Here is a 6,000-nt window from a genome sequence, read left to right as displayed (position 1 = left end):
ACACACACACACACACACACACACACACACACACACACGTCTCCCTTTTGGCCTCTGAATGTTTACATGTACCATTGTTGTTGTTTAGTCATATCTGACTCTTTTCGACCCAGTGAACTGCAGCACACTAGGCTTCCCTGTTCTTCACCATCTCCCAGAGCTTGCTCAAGCTCATGTCCATTGAGTTGATGATGCCATCCAACCGTCTCTTCCTCTCTCCTCCCCTTCTCCTCCTGCCTTCAATCTTTCCCAGCATCAGGGTCTTTTCAAATGAGTCAGTTCTTCACATCAGGTGGCCCAAGTATTGGAGGTTCAGCATCAGTCCTTCCAGTGAATATTCAAGACTGATTTCCTTGAGCATTGACTGGTTTGATTTGATCTCCTTGCAGTCCAAGGGACCCTCAAGAGTCTTCTCCAGCACCACAGTTCAAAATCATCAATTCTGTGGTGCTCAGCCTTCTTTACGGTTCAACTCTCACATCTGTACGTGAGTACTGGAAAAACCATGGCTTTGACTAGATGGACCTTTGTCAGCAAAGTAATGTCTCTGCTTTTTAATATGCTGTCTAAGTTGGTCATACCTTTTCTTCCAAGTAGCAAGTATCTTTTAATTTCAGATGGTGATTGCAGTCACTGTCTGCGGTGATTTTGGAGCCCAAGAAAATCAAGTCTGTTACTGTTTCCATTGTGTGCCTGCCTATTTGTGATGGGACTGGATGCCATGATCTTTGTTTTTTGTATGTTGAGCTTTAAGTCAGCTTTTTCACTCTCCTCTTTCACCTTCATCAAGAAGCTCTTTAGTTTCTCTTCACTTTCTGCCGTAAGCGTGGTGTCATCGGCATATCTGAGGTTATTGAAGTTTCTCCCGGCAATCTTGATTCCTGCTTGTGCTTCATCCAGCCTGGCATTTCACATAATATACTCTGCGAATAAGTTAAATAAGCAAGGTGACAGTATTCAGCCTTGACATACTCCTTTCCCGATTTGGAACCAGTCAGTTGTTCCATGTCCAGTTCTGTTGCTTCTTGACTTGCATACAGGTTTCTCAGGAGACAAGTAAGGTGGTCTGGTAGTCCCCTGTCTTTAAGAATTTTCCAATTTGTTGCCATCCACACAGTCAAAAGCGTTAGTGTAGTCAGTGAAGCAGAAGTAAATATTCTTCTGGAATTCGCTTGCTTTTTCTATGATCCAGTGGATGTTGGCAATTTAATCTCTGGTTCCTCTGCCTTTTCTAAATCAAATCGAACATCTGGAAGTTTTTGGTTCATGTACTCTTGAAGCCTAGCTTGGAGAATTTTGTGTGTTACTTTACTAGCATGTGAAATGAATGCAATTGTGTGGTAGTCTGTACATTCTTTGGCACTGCCTTTCTTTGGGATTGGAATGAAAACTGACCTTTTCCAGTCCTGTGACCACTGCTGAGTTTTCCAAATTTGCTGGCATATTGAGTGCAGCACTCTAAGAGCATCATCTTTTAGGATTTGAAATAGCTCCACTGGAATTCCGTCACCTCCACTCTCTTTGTTTGTAGTGATGCTTCCTAAGGTCCACTTGCCTTCACATTCCAAGTTGTCTGGCTCTAGGTGAGTGATGTTGCTGTCGTAAATGTGCCATATGTTGAAGAACATGTCATCTTTTCTTCTCTTGTATTGCCTATTCTGGTGAATGGCTCTTCTAACGTTCAGGCCGGGAATCATGGAATATCCTTTCTCTTTTATTTCCCATAGCTTTCAAGTCCAATCAGTCACTGCATCTGCTTATTCTCTCTACTAGTTATCTATTTTATTAATGCCCTATCCCAACACTGACTCCCAAGTTAATAAAAATGCTCATTGCCACTGACTTATTTCATGTGCTCGTCATTTTATTATTGTCTCTAGTCTCTTTACCTTTTTTTTTTGAACTTGAGGCATTCAGGATCTTGGTTCCCTGACCAGGGATCAGACCTGGGCCCCCTGCAGTAGAAGTGCAGAGTCTTAGCCACTGGACCACCAAGGAAGTCCTAGGTCTCTTTGAATTTAATTTAGCCTCATGTTAACCAGTTCTCTACACAGCTTCCTTCCAGAATGATTTTATTGAAATACTAACATAACCATATCAAATTTCTATCTGTAATGCTTGTACATGATAGTTAATAAATATTTGATCTCTCCATGTATTGATATCTTAAACTTAAGATGAATTTAAGTGGCTAGCATACTTACACCTGGAGTTTTCTTTATGGGAAAGATTTTTGTTTCAAATTCTATTTATTTAATTTATTATTTCTTTTTCTTTTATTTATTTCTTTTTGAGTAAGCGTCAGTTGTTTGTATCTTTCAAGGAACTTGTTAATTTAGTCTAAATTGTTAAATTCAGGGGCATACATGTTCATAGTATTCCTTTATTATCTTTTTAGTATCTCTAAGATCTATAGTAATGTTTTCTTTCTCATTCCTGACTGTTAATTTGTGTATTTTCTCACTTTTTTTCCTGTTCAGTCTGGCTACAAATTTGTTTTGTTGATATTCTCAAGGAGCCAGTTTTTTTTTTTTTAATTGATTTTGTGTTTTCAGTTTCAGTGATTTCTGTTCTTATTTCCATTTTGTTCTTTGCTGCTGCTAAGTCGCTTCAGTCGTGTCCGACTCTGTGCGATCCCATAGACGGCAGCCCACCAGGCTCCCCCGTCCCTGGGATTCTCCAGGCAAGAATACTGGAGTGGGTTGCCATTTCCTTCTCCAATGCCTGAAAGTGAAAAGGGAAAGTGAAGTCACTCAGTCATGTCTGACTCTTCAAGACCCCATGGACTGCAGCCTACCACGCTCCTCTGTCTCTGTCCATGGGATTTTCCAGGCAAGAGTACTGGAGTGGGGTGCCATTGCCTTCTCCGATTTTTTTGTTGTTGTTGTTTACTTTGTATTTTATTTGCTTTTGATTTGTTAGAATCTTAAAATGTATACTTATTGTCTTCTAATATAAATTTTTAATGCTATGAAATTCCCCTCTAAATAGTGATTGGAGTGCATCTCACAAATGTTGATATTCGTGTTTTCATTTTTGTTCAAAAATCCTTGTTGATTTTGTTTGTGGTTTCTTCATTGAATCTGTTGGTTATTTAAAGGTATGTACACAAGTTTCCCAATATTGAGGTGTTTTTCAGATGTTGATTTCTGATTGAATTTCACTGTGGTCAGAGAACATACATGGCATGATGTGAGTCATTTTAAATCTATTGAGACTTGTTTTATGAGAGTGTCATCTCTCTTGGTTAATGATTCATGTGTGCTTGAGAAGAATGTTGGGTGGAGTGTTCTATAAATACTAATCAGATCAAATTGACTGACAAAATGTTCAGTCCTTTTGTATCCTTACATATTTTATGTCTGCTTGTTCTCTCCATTTTTGAGAGAAGGGTGTTGAAATCTCTGACTATAATTGTGGCTTTGCCAATTTCTCCTTGTAGTTTGATCAGTTTGGCTTCATATATTGGTAGTTTGAAGTTCTGTTACTCGATGCATGCATATTTAGGATTGTTACCTTTTGATGAATTGAATCTTTTTGTCATTGTGAAATGACCTTTGGTAATATGCTTTTCTCTGAAGTCTACTTTGTGTTGCCACTCTAGCTTTGTTTTGAGTAGTGTTAGTGTTATTTCTCTTTTTCCACTTGAAAACTTTTTACTTATTTGTATTTAAGCTGGATTTCTGGTACATGGCATATAGTTGGACCTTGCTTTTTCTTTCTTTCTAATCCAGCTTTCTAATCTCTGCTCTTAATTTAGACCATTTACATTTAATGTGATTATTTTGTTGGGTTTAAATCTTCCTTCTTGGTACATGTTTCTTATTTGTTACATCTGTTCTTTGTCCTTTTTTTTCTTTACCTTCTTTTGTATTTGAGTATTTTTATGATAAATACTTTATTTGAGAATTAATTATCTGTAGCTTTAAAAAAAAATTTTGCTGCTTGTTTGTAGTGGCTGTATATATGTTTAGCTTATCACATCTACCTTGAGTAAAACACCGCTTTCCATTTCATGTCAGTGCCTTGTAACAGTATACTTCTATTGTGCTCTTGTCATACATTTTGGTTTTACGTGTGTTAAAAATTCCACAGTGTATTTCTACTTTTTCAGCTTTACGTGGTCAGTTGTCTTTTAAGGGGATTGGTGGATCAGATGGTGAAGAATCCACCTGCAATGCTGGAGACCTGGGTTTGATCCCTGGGTTGGAAGATCCCCTGGAGGAGGGCATGGTAACCCACTTGAGTATTCTTGTCTGGAGAATCCCCATGGACAGAGGAGCCTGGCAGGCTACAGTCCATGGGGTCGCAAAGAGTTGGACACGACTGACCAATTAAGTACAGTGAGCTTTTTTTTTTTTTTTTAAAGCTCTTACATTTACCTACATATTTACCATTTTCAGGGCCCTTCTTTCCTTTGGAATTCTTTTTCCATCTGCTATTTTCCTTCTTCCTGAAGTACTTACTTTAGTATTTGTTGTAATGGTTGTAATGCAGTATTACTGATGAAATTTTTTTCAGCTTTTGTATGTCTGAAAAAATACTTTTTTGAAATATATTTTTGCCAGGTATAGAAATTTAGATCAACACCTTCTTTTTTTTTTTTTTTCCAGGAGTATAATAATACTGCACCACTGTCATCTCATTGCATTTTTCCAGTGTGAAATCTGTTATCCTTATTTCACTATACTGAAAATGTTTTTTTCCTCTGGCTGCTTTTAAGATCTCTTTATCATTTGTTTTAAGCCCTTGTAGTAAGATGTGCCTAGTTATTTTATGTTTCTTAGGCTTGGGGTTTGTTGAACTTCTTGGTTTGAAGCTTTACTGTTTTTATCAAATGTAGAAGAAATTTGTCCATTATTTCTCCAGATGTTTTTTTTTTGTTTCTTCATTCTTCTCATTATGGTACTAGTTATTCATATATTATGCTTCTTGATAATGTCCCAAGCTAACTGCTGCTTTCTTCCTTTTTTTTTTTCCTCTCCTTGTTTCAACTTGGACAATGTCTCTTGCTCTGTCCTCAAGATTACTAATCTTTTCACTTTTTGATTTGCTATTATCTCATTCAGTGTATTTTTCTTTTTAAATATTTTTAGTTTTGGCTGCGCTGGGTCTTTGCTGCTGTGCTTGGGCTTTTCTCTAGTTGCAGCAAGCAGCAGCTACTCTGTATTTGGGGGTGTGTGGGCTTCTCACTGTGGTGGCGTCATCTGTTGTGCAGCATGGGTTCTAAGACTTGGGGGCCTCAGTAGTTGCAGCTCCCAAGCTCTGGAGCACAGGCTGAATAGTTGTGAAGCACAGAATTATTTGCTTCACAGCATTTGGGATCTTCCTGGACCAGGGATTGAACCTGAGTCTCCTGTGTCGGCCAGTAGAGCAGTGAAGCACCACTGAAGCCCCACGGTATTTTTCTTAATAGGTGTTTTCGTTTCTAGAAGTTTGATTTGAATCTTGTCTGTATCTTAAATGTTTCTCCTTTATATGTTCAGGCTTTCTTCTCCTTTCTTGAATAAAGTTGATCCTTACACAATGTGGGGGTTAGTGGTGGTGACTGTTCACACAGTCAAAAATCTTTGTATAACTTTATAACACTCTATGTCATGGTTCTGCATCTGCAGATTCAACCAATCAGATCATGTAGTAATGTAATTTTTTTTAAATTGTGCGTAAGAGAAACTACACAGTTCAAACTATGTTTTTTGAGGGTCAACTGTATACATGGCATTTATACTGAGGTTTTTTTTTTTTTAATTGTAATTAAAAAGTACATAAAATTTACCATCTCAGTCATTTTAGTATACAGTTTAGTAGTGTTAATGTTTACATTAATGTTGTCTTGAAAGAGCTTTCTGGAACTTCTCATCTTGCAAATCTGAAACTCTGTAACCATTAAACAACTTAAAAACAACTACTATTTACTCTTTCCTCCAGTCCCAGGAAGCCATTCTTCTGTTTTCTTTCTCTCTGAACTTGGCTATGCTAGGTACCTCAAATGAAGATAAC

The 6,000-nt window shown here is 37.6% G+C and overlaps 1 protein-coding gene and 1 non-coding gene across 6 annotated transcripts in view; one reads left to right on the top strand and one right to left on the bottom strand.

The window, feature by feature from the left end:
• The window catches only part of PHTF2 (putative homeodomain transcription factor 2), a 139,921-nt gene that overhangs the window by 9,702 nt on the left and 124,219 nt on the right, over nucleotides 1-6,000 (top strand). The window lies entirely within an intron of this gene.
• Nucleotides 1,926-1,998, bottom strand: TRNAR-UCU. The gene has a single exon. It is a non-coding gene; the product is annotated as a tRNA-Arg (tRNA).

This window comes from Oryx dammah, unplaced genomic scaffold (assembly GCF_014754425.2).
Source record: "Oryx dammah isolate SB20612 unplaced genomic scaffold, SCBI_Odam_1.1 HiC_scaffold_18, whole genome shotgun sequence".
NCBI classification, from domain to species: Eukaryota; Metazoa; Chordata; class Mammalia; order Artiodactyla; family Bovidae; genus Oryx; species Oryx dammah.
This window is presented reverse-complemented; position numbering and strand designations above follow the sequence as displayed.